This window comes from Pleurodeles waltl, chromosome 7 (assembly GCF_031143425.1).
Source record: "Pleurodeles waltl isolate 20211129_DDA chromosome 7, aPleWal1.hap1.20221129, whole genome shotgun sequence".
NCBI classification, from domain to species: domain Eukaryota; kingdom Metazoa; phylum Chordata; class Amphibia; order Caudata; family Salamandridae; genus Pleurodeles; species Pleurodeles waltl.
Window position 1 is genome coordinate 309100468 of NC_090446.1, and position 15523 is coordinate 309115990.

Consider the following 15523-nt stretch of genomic DNA (forward strand, 5'->3'; position numbering starts at 1 on the left):
TTTGAAGCATGACATTTGCACACTTCTGTTGCTCAGCCAAAGTAGAAGCTACCTTTTATCCCTTACTAGTATATAGTTACTTGTTGTTGCCATTTAGCATTTCCACAGGCAGAAGCTGCTATTTTCTGTGTATTCCATCGCAGGCATATTTTTGATTCTGTTAGACCTGGCATCCTTGGTGTGGGTCTCCACTAACTTTTTCTCTTCAACCCTCTTGTTTTGCTGACTTTATTTTTGCGGGCTTTATGGCTCTGCATACTTAACACTTCTAACCAGTGCTAAAGAGGTGGTGCTCTCTCCTTAAAACATGGTAGAATTGGTGTACACCCATTTGGTCTATTTGATTTAGTTGTAAGTCTCCAGTAAAGTGGCATTCCCTGAGTCAAGGCCCTGTATATTACATGCAACTAGTGGGCCTCTTACACTGATTGTGCTACCCACTTTAGTTGCCCTTTAAACATGTCTCAGGCCTGCCATTGCAGCTTGTGGGTGGAGTTTTAAACTGCCATTTCGACCTGGAAAAATAAACTTTTTGCCAGGCCCAAACTTTCTTTTGTAATTCATATGTCATCTCTAGGGTAAGCCCTAAACAATCAGATGGCAGGGTGCAGTGTATTTAAAAAGTTGGACATGCACTTTTAAGTTTTACTTATCCTGTTAGTGAAAAACGCTTGAATTTGTTTTTCACTCCTGCAAGACCTACCTCTCCCATAGGATAAGACTGGAGTTACCTTAATATATTTAATAAGTGTTGGACCTGGCCCTTTTTGCAGGGTTATTCCCAAACTTTTTGCCTTCTTCCTCCTACTTTTTCTGACCTGTTTTTGTTAACTTTAGGATTCCCAGCACTTTACCATGCTAACCAGTGTTAAAGTGCATACGAACTCTGTTTAAAATGTGTTGGTGATCGGTTTCTCCTTGATTGGCTTATTTGATTTACTAGCAAGTCCTAGGTATAGTGCACAGGTGGACCAGAGCCTGTAAATCAAATGCTACTAGTGGGCCTGCAGCACTGACTATGCCACTCACGTGAGTAGCCCTGCAAACAATTCTCAGGCCTCTCATGGCAGTGCCTGTGTGTGCACTTTTAAATTGCCCCCTCGACCTGGCAAGTGTACCCTCTTGCCAGGCTAAGCCTTCCCTTTTATTACCTGTAAGCTACCCCAAAGTAGGTACAAGGTAGCCCAATGGACAGAGTACAGGGTATTTAAAAGGTAGGCCATGTGTTGAAATGTTTGACATGTCCTGATAGTGAAATACTGCTAATTTCAGATATCACTATTTCAAGGCTTATCTCTTCCATAGAGTAACATAGGAATTGCCTTGAAATATCTTTTAAGTGTAATTTACCTTTGGGAGCAGAAGGAGATGTGGAGTTTGGGGTCTCTGTACTCACAATTTAAAAATACATCTTTTGGTGAAGTTGTTTTTTCTATTGTATGTTTGAAAATGCCACTTTTAGAAAGTGGGCAGTTTCTTGCTTAACCATTCTGTGCCTCTGAAAGTTTGCTGAATACTCACCTGGGTCAGGATGATAGTTGGGCTGTTTGTGCATTCACTCTAGACAGTCACACAAAGGGAGCTGAGGTGTGCCCTGCATATCCTAATGGCCCATCACCAGACTGGTGGGTCTTCCTGAGCTGGAGAGGTGGGAGGATCTGACACTTGCACCTGAATAGGGCTCTGTCTGTACTCACACAAAGCAGTCTCGAACTCCCTGGAGTGTGTCTGGGGCGAGGGCAGGGAAAGGCAAGGTCTTGTGCACTACAAGGCCTTCTCTTTGAAGTTTGCCTGCTTCAAAGACAGAAATGGGTATAAGTACTGGACCTCTGACACCACAAAGTTAGAACACTTCTGGACTTCTGACAGGAAGAAGAGCTGGATGCGGTATGAGGGACTCCCACTCTACCTGTTGCTTTGTTGTGCTGGTCTGCTGCTTGCTGCTTCTATCCTGCGACTGAAAGGACTGGACTTTGCTTTCTACATCTTGCTTTCCAAGGTTCTCCAACGGCGTGAACTGAGCTTTCCTCCTGTTAAGAAGTCTTAGGGACATCAAAAACTTAATCTGCCAGTGGCTGGGCTCTTTTGCTGAAAGTCCTGACTTGCAAAGTGGTGCCAATTCCAGTTCCTGGGTCCTTGGAAGTCAGCACTGGTGCAACTAAGAAGAAACTAAGCACAACGACTCCAGAGTAACTTTGGAACCAGCGCCGCTGTCTGACTTCACACTGCTGCCTACACCGGAGTCTTGGTCCCCACTGAGTGCAACAACTGTGACCTGCATCACAGGCCCAACACCGCCACAGCACCACCAGAGTCCCACCATAGCGTGACTCTCGAGTGCTGTGTCACTGACATCCATGGCACATGACTCTGCTGCAGCACCTGTGGCCCCATGTTGTGATCGCAACACCACAAAGTTGATGCTTTGCATCTTGACCTGCTGGATCCATCGACCCCGCCTTTTCATAAGGAACCAATGCCTCACCTCCCTGCCTAGCAGTAAGGAAATGACACCTCACCTCCCAGCTAGCAGTAAGGAACCAATGTCACACCGGCTCCAGCGATGCCTCACCTCCCCAACTCCGTGCAAAGTCTTTGTTCCCTCATCGTTTTCCAAGGTACTGTACCCAGGACCTGTGTGACTCCATTACCAGCCCACCCTCCCTCGTGAGTAGGGTTGGACTGTTGGGATTGACTCTGTCAAGACGCTGTGATAGCCCCAATTGGAGCTATTGTGTTTCTAAGTACTCTACTAAGATTTAACCTTCGAAAATGTGTATCTTTACTTGTGTATAGAGACCCCATTTCTAACAATAAGCTGTAACTTCCAACTGGGAGCAAGTAGGTAGGTAACTAAAGATTTGGAATTAAAGCCCCCTTTAATGGTAAAGATGGATTTTAATCAAAATTCAGAAAATGCCACTTCTAGAAAGTTGGCATTTTACTTGTGCTAACCATTTGGTGCCTGCAGCATGATCCTGGGTCACATGACTAAATGTAGCTAGCAGTTGGTCTTTGTATTTTGCTCCAGACATTGAGACAAAGGGAGGAAAGGTGTTGGCAGGAAGGATGGGCCATTCTGAGTTAACAAGGGGGAGGAGCTGTCACTTAACATACTTGCACATCACAAAGGATACGTCTGAGAACTCTCACAAAGGGGTTGTGCCTGTTTTTGGGACTCCAGGCAAGCTGGGACCCAGAAAGAGAAGAACGGGATGCCTGACACCTCAAGGGTGTGGAAAGCTCTAGATGTTTCCTCCACTTCAAAGTGGGCACAGGGTATAAATGCTGGACCCTTACACCCAAACCATTAGTACACGTCTGGTCCTATGGACTCTGCTAGGAAGAAAGACTGCTGTGCTGCTGTAAGGACTGTCATTCTACTGGAATGCTCCCATGAATTACTGCTACCATGCTGTGCTAACCTGCTGCTCTGATGCTCTCTTGCCTGGGTGACAAGAACCGGATGTGCATCTCCAAACCCAGGTTCCCACAGTGACTCCAAGGGCTATTTGGCTGACCTCCTGATCAGAAGCCTCAGGGACAGAACATGCTGTAAACAACCTTAAACCCTGCACCTGGAATCTGCCATCCAAGAGTCCTGCCCTCCTAAGTGGTGCCACACCAGTCCTGGACCTTAGAAGTGGGCCTGCATGTGCTTTGTCAGCCCATCTGTGTATTCAGCAGAACTGGCACATCTCTTCTGTGGTTCAGTGCATCTATAGTGGAGCTGATGCATCGAGTGCCGTGCAAATGTCCCGGACACAGGGACATCGCATCAGCTATTGTAACCCATCAGAGATGACTCATCTCCTTGCAAGGACATCGCCTCACCTAACGCAGCCTAATGGAACTGCCGCTGTGCAACGCATCTGACACCACCTCACACTTTGCATCTCCCTGGAGCCGCTGCTACGTAGTGCATCTTCTCACTCAGACTTCACATCATCCCTGTTGCACCATGCATCCTCAAGAAGGGACTCCGCATTTCTTGGCAACCAGAATTACTGTGGTTAACAAGGTAATGTGTTCAGCGGGACCTCAGTGGGTCCCTGTAGTGGGCCTGCACTCCATTGCAGTCAGCCTTTGCCCCAGTTCAGCACAACCAGATAATCTTAATTGGCGCTTTGTGATTTTTTGTGCTATTTTCACTTAAATATTTAAACTTGCATACCTCTGGTTCTGCTGATTAGATTTTTTGTTGTTTTATTCTTGAATTTATTTAATACTATTTACTCTATTTTTCTAATTTGGTGTGGGGTTCTTCCTGTATTGTATTTTCACTTTATCACTGTTTGCAGTGCTGTATAGATACTTTACACATCGCCTCAAAGTTAAGCCTCGTTGCTCAGTGCCAAGCTGCCAGAGGGTGGATCACAGGTTAATTTGGAGTTTGCTTATGACTGCACCCTGACAAGGATTGTGGCTGCTGAGTGAAAAGGGTTTCACCCCTAATTAAACAGGAACCCATTTTTTTTATAGATTACTTTTGTGAGACTCTGCAGTCAGTAGTGTGTAGTTCTGTGCTACAATTAGGTGAGAGTGTCAGCTACACTGCATGGTGAATTTGTACTTCCAAAAGATGGGTCATGAATGAATGCCTCCTGGTGCATTTATTAAGCAAAACTTTAAATGATTTAAGTCACACATCAGAGAAACCAAACACTGTACAAGAGTCTTCAAGTTGCACCTGTATCATGGCTTCACTTGTCGCCACCATTGATCCCTACAAAAACTGAGAAAATTGTGAAAGGGTAAACACTGGGCCTCCTTGTATCTTCTGAATTGCCTTGAGTGACTTTGTGGAACTCAAGTAGATACTGCTTTTGACTGCTATTCACAAAGGCTCAGGTTTTTATACGACAATAGCACAAGTCTCAATGTAGAAAAAACTTTTAGAATTGGGAAGTGTTGTTTGAAGCTTATTCCGAATCACTTAAAGAACAAGACATCATTTGGTGGTCTCCCTCCTCGTTGCAAGTAAAAATAAATGTATCAGTACTTAGCAACCACAATTGCTCTTGCTGAATTACCGACAATCAACTAGCTTCCACTTGGTGAATCGGGAGAGAGAGTTAATGGAGCAGGTAATGATCCACCTTAGTCTTACTGTAAATTGAGTGCAGGGTTGCAATACCAGCTGTGTTAAAAAACCCTGACGTGCATACTTGTCTTTGTACATTAAGCCCTTAATATGTAGGGCAGTTGTACAAAACTTTTTTGGAGGTCGCAAATGGCCCAGTTACCAGAATCGGCCCATTTGCAACTGCAAACAAGCATTTTGAAATGTATTAATGCCAAAGTGTGATTCAGTAGCTTGTTACAGAATTGCAATTTGGTTTTGCAGTTTGCTGTTTGAAAGTTGCATGTCTAGGGCGTCCCTTTCAAATACTGAATCGCAGTGGTATGTATTAATTTTTGGCAACCTAATTATAGTCGCAGAACATTCATGTTTAACCACCTCCTTGAAGGAGGTAACCCGTTTGCAAATGAGAAGGCATCCCCAAGGGAACCCTTCGTCTTTGAGAACAGACAAAAAATATTTTGAAGACCAGCAGACCACTGCGTCTTAAAAATAAAACTTTATAGTTTCACTTCTGTTTTTTTAAACCCATCCTGTTTTTCTTCAAGAAAAATGGGCTGCATTAAAACAAATAGCTCTATTTAAAAGCAATCACAGTCGCGGTGGTCTACTGACCCCAGCAGGCCATCATCCTATTGGGTCACCAACTGTGACCTACCTCATTAATATTCATGAGGTAGGGCAATTTGAGAACCACTAAGAGTAGCTAATTAGAAGTCCAAAGGCTTCTTACATTCCTAATTTTTGTACATCTGGCCCATAGTCCTACCAATGACGGCTGACTGATTCCAGTCCAAGAATCCACTTCACAATCTAGGGAATCACAGAGGTATCAGCACTAACAATTAAATCTGAGTTTTTATTCCAGTTATTTTATTATGCTGCACGGTTTTGTTTTTAGTTTCGGGCAACATAAACAGTAAATTCACCATTTACTTAGTTGTTTACTTCCCATGTGTAGAAGCATGGATGTAAATACATACGGTAGAAAGGAGCATATGCTGCAATCCCGGCCTAACCCTTTGCAACACCAAGCACTGTCCTCCGTTAGCTGAGATCGCTCGGGCCATGAAGGCAATGAAAGGAACAGAGAGGAACCTTCCAGTTTCCAGTGCCTTCTCTTACCCTTGCTCAAATCAGCAAAGAGGAGGCTGATTGAACATCAATACGGAGTAACGAGGAATGGAAGATGTGGATCTGTGGTTGCTCTTTGGTAACCCCAGCACTCTCTCAGAGGCGAAGAAGCCAGTGGCTAGTAGAAAGAGTAAACAAGGATCAAACAACCCTGATGTATTTCTATAGTTCTTTCTTACCCCAATTTGCCTACCCCCTCTCTAGAACAAACAGTAAGATGTTAAGGGGCTAAATGGTAGCCAATGGGTCCAACGTATGATGTCATCAGGGGTCAAAGGGTGTACGATGTCACCTCTGTTATTCCAGGCATTTTGGTGAATTGACATCCATAGAAGTCTACTGAAGGGCAAAGGGTTTGGCAGGGAGCCCTACTATGACGTCACTTCCGTTAACTCTAAACTTTGGTGTCTTGATGTCCATAGGTGGAAAATGAGTTACTGACTCTTGGAATTGTGCCACCCTGTTACCATCTTTGAAAACAGACAAGGAATGTTATGAGTAGGGCTTGGGGGTTAAAGTTCTATTGTAGATTTGGTGAGTCAATAAGGTCGTTGTCAGTTCTTTTTCTCTACAATTATAAACACGTGTGAGGCTCTGAACGAACAACCATAAAAAAGCCTGCAGTGCACAACCATCTGAGCAACCTCTGGTTTCTTCTCTTCTTGCCTTTCTCATTCTCCAAAATGGCTTCCAATTTCACCCCTCCCTTTTCTGACAGCGCCGAGGGTGGAATTTATCACACGACCTCTTTCCCAACGTCTAGAGCCATTAGACTTCACAACCTCGTAATTTCCGGCATTTGAAAACCCACTCAGAATCCCCTGAGTGGTGGAAGAAAGGGAATTATGTACTGTCAATGTTTATTATGAAGACAATAGTGATTTGTTTTGTTGCATTATCATCTATCTCTTGGTCTTTTCCCTCTCTGTAAAGGCTGTTCCCAAGGGAAGAGACCTGGACACACTTAAATGAGATAATTGCTTGAGCTGCAGAGCGCGAGTAACCTTTGAGCGTCCAAATAGACATACTCAGATAAAATAGTAAAGAGAAACATTACAGCAAGGAAAATGTGTCTTTATAAAAGCTGTTTCAACTATCCGAGGTATGGTACTTCAACAATCTATAGTTATAAGACTTTTACAATACGTTTTTATTGAGAAGTCTTTGAAAGTACATTTAATAAGGTGCTCACGTTTCCCTTTGAAGTCCCAGTTATGATCAACGTGGTAACTGCTGTAATAATGCACCTGGAATTTCCTATATTGTGGGAGTTGATCATTTCGTGGTATGGTACTACAGTGGGATAATAAGTGATCCTATGGAGGTCCTCTATGGAGCAGAAGATAATAAGTGGAAATGGTCCCATGACACCGATTTCAACACAATATTCATTAATTCTAGACTTTTCTGCAAATACAAATTCCTAACAGGTTTGATCTAGTGGAATTGTCCTCTGAGTCCCAGTGGGAATACTTTACTGCTGTCCTAGTTTTACCAGTTGGGCAAAAACTCCTGTCTGCACCCAAATCAGCAATGCGAACCGATTTTTAATGCCCCTTATGTAGCTTTACGGTCATTGAGCCTGGGACTAAAATTGTCATTCATCTGAACCATCTGGGCCTGGGTTTATGGTGCAGTACCCAGCATTGATGTGAATGAAACCAACTCAAGCTTACGGCTGCAGTCACTGTGTCGTCGGCAGAACATGCTATACTCTTACTGCATGTGTGACTGTTCATATATTTCAGATGTCAATCATAGTGTGGTATTATGTTACAAACTCTTCTTAGAGCCGAGTCTGAAAGCTCTGTCATTGTCTTGCATGGACTGTGACTATGGTTCAGGCCACGGGCACAACTACACCTGAACTTGGGAGAAGGTTGGGCTTAGAGGTCAGCCAATGGTTAACACTTGAAAAAATGGGGCGGAGCTATTCTTAGAGCCAATACAAGAAAATAGAGTGATACTGTAGGAGGCTAGCCTGGCTTGTAGTGGGTACCAAGGGGTACCTACACTCTGTACCAGGTCCAGTTATCCCTTATTAGTGTAGAAGAGGTGTTTCTAGCAGCTTAGGCTGATAGAAGGTAGCTATAGCAGAGCAGCTTAGGCTGAACTAGGAGACATGCAAAGCTCCTACTATACCACTGGTGTCATATGCACAATATCATAAGAAAACACAATACACAGACATACTAAAAATAAAGGTACTTTATTTTTATGACAATATGCCAAAAGTATCTCAGTGAGTACCCTCAGTATGAGGATGCCAAATATACACAAGATATATGTACACAATAACAAAAATTGCAGTAATAGAAAAAGGAAGTAATGCAAGCAATGTAAAGTTACAGTAGATTGCAATAGGAGCACATAGGTATAGGGGCAACACAAACCATATACTCCAAAAGTGGAATGCGAACCACGAATGGACCCCAAACCTATGTGAGCTTGTAGAGGGTCGCTGGGACTGTAAGAAAACAGTGAGGGTTAGAAAAATAGCCCACCCCAAGACCCTGAAAAGTAGGTGTAAAGTGCACCTATATTCCCCAGAGAGCACAGAAGTCGTGATAGGGGAATTCTGCAAGGAAGACCAACACCAGCAATGCAACCAAAGTGGATTTCCGGACCTGAGTACCTGTGGAACAAGGGGACCAAGTCAAAGAGTCGCGACAATGTCGAGAGTGGGCAGATGCCCAGGAAATGCCAGCTGAGGGTGCAAAGAAGCTGCCACTGGATGGTAGAAGCTGTGGATTCTGCAAGAAAGAAGAGGGCTAGAAACTTCCCCTTTGGAGGATGGATGTCCCACGTCGTGAAGAAGCTTGCAGATGTGTTCCCACGCAGAAAGACCGCAAGCAAGCCTTGCTAGCTGCAAGGGTTGCAGTTAGGGTTTTTCAATGCTGCTGTGGCCCAGGAGTGACCAGGATGTCGCCACTTGGATGAGGAGACAGAGGGGGCGCCCAGCAAGTCAGGGAGCCCTCACAGAAGCAGGCAGCACCCGCAGAAGTACCGGAGCAGGCACTTGGAAGAGGAGTGAATTGGGGTCTACCCGAAGACATAAAAGGGAGTCCCACAACGCCAGAGGACAACTCAGGAGGTTGTGCACTGCAGGTTAGAGTGTCGGGGACCCAGGCTTGGCTGTGCACGAAGGAAATCCTGAAAGAGTGCACAGGAGCCGGAGCAGCTGCAAATCAAGCGGTACCCAGCAATGCAGTCTAGCGTGGGGAGGCAAGGACTTACCTCCACCAAACTTGGACTGAAGAGTCACTGGACTGTGGGAGTCACGTGGACAGAGTTTCTGAGTTCCAGGGACCACGTTCGTCGTGCTGAGAGGGGACCCAGAGGACCAGTGATGCAGTCTTTTGTTGCCTGCGTTTGCAGGGGGAAGATTCCGTCGACCCACGGGAGATTTCTTCAGAGCTCCTGGTGCAGAAAGGAGGCAGGCTACCCCCAGAGCATGCACCACCAGGAAACAGGCGAGAAAGCGGAAGGATCAGCGATACAAGGTTGCAGTAGTCGTCTTTGCTACATTGTTGCGGTATTTGCTGGCGTCCTAAAGCAGTCAGCGGTCGATCCTTTGGCAGAAGGTGAAGAGAGAGATGCAGAGGAACTCTGGTGAGCTCTTGCATTCGGTATCTGAAGAATTCCCCAAAGCAGAGACCCTAAATAGCCAGAAAAGGAGGTTTGGCTACCTAGGAAGGAGGATAGGCTAGTAACACAGGTAAGAGCCTATCAGAAGGAGTCTCTGACGTCACCTGATGGTACTGGCCACTCAGAGCAGTCCAGTGTGCCAGCAACACCTCTGTTTCCAAGATGGCAGAGGTCTGGAGCACACTGGAGGAGCTCTGGGCGCCCCCCCTGGGAGGTGCAGGTCAGGGGAGTGGTCACTCCCCTTTCCTTTGTCCAGTTTCACGCCAGAGCATGGCTGGGGGATCCCTGGACCGGTGTAGACTGGCTTATGCAGAGCATTTCCAGAGGCTGGGGGAGGCTACTCCTCCCCAGCCCAGATACCTTTTTCCAAAGGGGAGTGGTCACTCCCCTTTCCTTTGTCCAGTTTCGCGCCAGGGCAGGGCTGAGGGGTCCCTGAACCGGTGTAGACTGGCTTATGCAGAAATGGGCACCATGTGTGCCCATGAAAGCATATCCAGAGGCTGGGGGAGGCTACTCCTCCCCTGCCTTCACACCATTTTCCAAAGGGAGAGGGTGTAACACCCTCTCTATGAGGAAGTCCTTTGTTCTGCCCTCCTGGGCCAGGCCTGGCTGGACCCCAGGAGGGCAGAAACCTGTCTGAGGGGTTGGCAGCAGCAGCGGCTGCAGTGAAACCCCGGGAAAGGTAGTTTGGCAGTACCCGGTCTGTGCTAGAGACTCGGGGGATCATGGAATTGTCTCCCCAATGCCAGAATGGCATTGGGGTGACAATTTAATGATCTTAGACATGTTACATGGCCATGTTCAGAGTTACCATTGTGACGCTATACATAGGTAGTGACCTATGTATAGTGCACACGTGAAATGGTGTCCCCGCACTCACAAAGTCCGGGGAATTTGCCCTGAACAATGTAGGGGCACCTTGGCTAGTGCCAGGGTGCCCTCACACTAAGTAACTTTGCACCCAACCTTCACCAGGTGAAGGTTAGACATATAGGTGACTTATAAGTTACTTAAGTGCAATGGTAAATGGCTGTGAAATAACGTGGACGTTATTTCACTCAGGCTGCAGTGGCAGGCCTGTGTAAGAATTGTCAGAGCTCCCTATGGGTGGAAAAAGAAATGCTGCAGCCCATAGGGATCTCCTGGAACCCCAATACCCTGGGTACCTCAGTACCATATACTAGGGAATTATAAGGGTGTTCCCATATGCCAATGTGAATTGGTAAAATGGGTCACTAGCCTGTTAGTGACAATTTGTACAGCAGAGAGAGCATAACCACTGAGGTTCTGGTTAGCAGAGCCTCAGTGAGACAGTTAGGCATCACACAGGGAACACATACATATAGGCCACAAACTTATGAGCACTGGGGTCCTGGCTAGCAGGGTCCCAGTGACACATAACAAACATACTGACAACATAGGGTTTTCACTATGAGCACTGGGCCCTGGCTAGCAGGATCCCAGTGAGACAGTGAAAACACCCTGAGATATACTCACAATCAGGCCAAAAGTGGGGGTAAGAAGGCTAGAAAGAGGCTACTTTCCCCCCCCCCCTGCCCCCCCAACGAAGGACAATAAGGCTAACCTTGGCCAGTTGAGATTTATTGTCTAAGTGGTGATAAGTGGAGAGTAGCTCTGCAATAGACTGGTTACGCCCTTTATCATCCACTATATGGTTACTTCCCTGTGGGGATGTAAACCACTCTGTTTGAAGTTTTTTTAGCTAACCAACAATGTGAAGATATATTTTCAGAGTTTCTATCAGTAAGTTTTAGTTTAGAGCAGTGGGAATTGTCCACTGGACCTATTTCTAGTGATGAGAATGCCAGACAGGATTGCTGTCTCATTAAAGCCATAGCTGGGCAAAAGCTTTGTCCATATGGCTGGAAGAGAGAACAGGGATGCTGTTTCTCTTGAGTTGGAGCAGGGCAGGGGTGCTGTCCTATGAGCTCCACACTAGGGCAGGGCTGCTGTCCTAAGTGTTGTGAGGCAGTGCAGGGTTTGTGCACTAAAGTTTCCCTGGGAGGGTTGGAGGAATGCTCCATGTTAACTAAAATGGTGCTCTTTTTCTCACCAATATTAGTTATCCCACAGAGAGGTACTTCTACCTCAGGGAGTACAGCTATGCCAGCTGATGATTCCCTTTGTACAGGTGCCACCCCAGGAGAGGTTTCTCCCACCACAGGAATGGTATCCTGAATGGCAGGGTGGGTAGGGGATACTGAGATACCCTTTTTACCTGTTGTTGGAGAGGGATCCTGAGTTTTCAGGCCTTTTTCTCTCCTTTGCTTTTTCATTTCAGTAGAAATGAGAGGGAACAATTCCTCAGGGATACCCAGCATGGCTGCATGGGTATACAACTCTACCTGAGGTCTGTAGGTCTTTACCTAAGAGACAGTCTACAGGTAAGCTAGGTGATACTACCACCTGCTTAGGGCCAGTAACTCCACCCCAACTAATCTGAACTATAGCTAAGGGAAGAAACTTAGTGGAGTTATGGACATCAATAATCTTGTACTGTTGTCCAATGATGTGTTGTTCAGGAGCCACTAGGTTTTCAGTCACCAAAGTGATACTGGCACCTGTGTCCCTGTAGGCCTGGGCCTCAACACCATTTATTGAAACTGTCTGCCTGTACTTATCCATTGTAAGGGGACAAGTAGCCAGTGTGGCAAGGCCAATGCCACTAGGTGTGACAGAAACTGTCTTGGGACTGACTACCCCAGTTTCTATGAAGGACCCATAAGTGAACCCAACTACACCCTTAGCTTGACTGTTGCCAGCAGTCCCACCACTATTACCACTACTGCTAGGGGCACTAGAGTTTGATGTATTAGTGGTGGTAGGCTCAGGGGGTTTACCTGGACAGGACTTATCCCCTGGCCTATGGCCTTTATTTTTACACACAAAGCACCAAGGATTTTTAATGTGTGTAGGTTGTGAAGGAGAGGAAGAATTTGATTTATCCCCAACCCCTGAAGAGTGTTTAGGATTTGAAGAAGGATCTTTGGTTTTACCCTTATCCCCATGCTTATCCTGAGATTTCTCACCATCTTTCTTCTTGCCATCCTTGTCACCCCCTGTATGAACCTTTCTGTTCACTCTTGTTCTGACCCATTTGTCTGCCTTCTTTCCCAATTCTTGGGGAGAGGTCAGATCTGAGTCCACTAGATATTGGTGTAACAAATCAGATACACAGTTATTCAGAATATGCTCTCTCAGGATTAGATTGTACAGTCTTTCATAGCCAGAAACTTTACTGCCATGTAACCACCCCTCCAAGGCCTTCACTGAATGGTCAACAAAGTCTACCCAGTCTTGTGAGGACTCTTTTCTGGTTTCTCTGAACTTAATCCTGAATTGTTCAGTGGTTAAGCCAAATCCATCCAAGAGTGCATTCTTCAAAACTGTAAAATTATTGGCATCACTTTCCTTAACAGTAAGGAGCCTATCCCTACCCTTTCCACTGAAAGATAGCCATAGGATAGCAGCCCACTGCCTTTGAGGGACCTCCTGTACCATACAGGCCCTCTCAAGTGCAGCAAACCACTTTTTAATGTCATCCCCCTCCTTGTAAGGGGGAACTATCTTATGCAGATTCCTAGAATCATGTTCTCTCACAGGATTGCAATCTGGAATACTGCTGCTGCCACCATGGGGTCCAAACCCCAACCTCTGTCTCTCTTTTTCTAAGTCTAGGGATTCCCAGTCTAGAGCCAGCTGTTGCTGTTTAAGCTTCAGTCTGGACTCTTCCACTCTCAACTTATTGAGTTCCCTTTCTAACATCCTGTCATCAGGGTGGGTAGGTTGGGAATGTTTTGACACAGAAGCATGATGAGAATGAACAGAGGGAGACCTGTCCCTAACAGTTGGCACTCTAGCAACCTGGCCTGCAGGAACAAAAACATCCCTACTGTGATGGGAGCTTCTATTACTACCAGCATTGCTAGGTGGTCTGCTAAGGGGCAGATTAGGAAGGGCACCCTCTAACACTTTTACTGGGGGTTCCCCTGAGTCAGAGTGTGAGCTATCTCCTAACTTCTCAATTGAACTGCCAGCTAAGGCCTTATCATTTTCAATAAGCATGTCAGACAATAATTCTCTAGAGGGGTTCTTTCCTACCACCAAATCTCTATCAATGCAGAGACTCTTTAGGCCCTTAAAGTTAATGTGGTCATAAGCTGTACTGACCAAATTAAGAGGAGTTCCTACATCAGGCATGATAGAAAAAGGTTTAGGGAGAGATAAAAGAGAGAAAAAGTTTTAGGACTTTTTAAAGAACAGGAAAAAAAAACTTTTTCAACTTTTTGAAACTTTTTCAAAGTTTAAGAGTACTTTTCAGCACTTAGCAGATAGTGTAAGAGAAGAAAAGCAAAACTTTTTGGTTAGGTGTACATACACTGAACTTGTTTTGTATATTTTTCTCTTATGAAAAGTACAATATGACAAAGTGGTAAGTAGTTACAAGTACTTATCCCACCGCTGCACAACCAATGTAGGAGGATGGCCTGGCTTGTGGTGGGTACCAAGGGGTACTTACACTCTGTACCAGGTCCAGTTATCCCTTATTAGTGTAGAAGAGGTGTTTCCAGCAGCTTAGGATGATAGAAGGTAGCTATAGCAGAGCAGCTTAGGCTGAACTAGAAGACATGCAAAGCTCCTACTATACCACTGGTGTCATATGCACAATATCATAAGAAAACATAATACACAGATATACTAAAAATAAAGGTACTTTATTTTTATGACAATATGCCAAAAGTATCTCAGTGAGTACCCTCAGTATGAGGATGCCAAATATACACAAGATATATGTACACAATAACAAAAATTGCAGTAATAGCAAAAGGAAGTAATGGAAGCAATGTAAAGTTACAGTAGATTGCAATAGGAGCACATAGGTATAGGGGCAACACAAACCATATACTCCAAAAGTGGAATGCGAACCACGAATGGACCCCAAACCTATGTGAGTTTGTAGAGGGTCGCTGGGACTGTAAGAAAACAGTGAGGGTTAGAAAAATAGCCCACCCAAAGACCCTGAAAAGTAGGTGTAAAGTGCACCTATACTCCCCAGAGAGCACAGAAGTCGTGATAGGGGAATTCTGCAAGGAAGACCAACACCAGCAATGCAACCAAAGTGGATTTCCGGACCTAAGTACCTGTGGAACAAGGGGACCAAGTCGAAGAGTCGCAACAATGTCGAGAGTGGGCAGATGCCCAGGAAATGCCAGCTGAGGGTGCAAAGGAGCTGCCACTGGATAGTAGAAGCTGTGGATTCTGCAAGAACGAAGAGGGCTAGAAACTTCCCCTTTGGAGGATGGATGTCCCACGTCGTGAAGAAGCTTGCAGAGGTGTTCCCACGCAGAAAGACCGCAAACAAGCCTTGCTAGCTGCAAGGGTTGCGGTTAGGGTTTTTGGATGCTGCTGTGGCCCAGGAGGGACCAGGATGTCGCCACTTGGATGAGGAGACAGAGGGGGCGTCCAGCAAGTCAGGGAGCCCTGACAGAAGCAGACAGCACCCACAGAAGTACCGGAGCAGGCACTTGGAAGACGAGTGAACCGGAGTCCACCCGAAGACACAAAAGGGAGTCCCACGACGCCGGAGGACAACTCAGGAGGTTGTGCGCTGCAGGTTGGGGACCCAGGCTTGGCTGT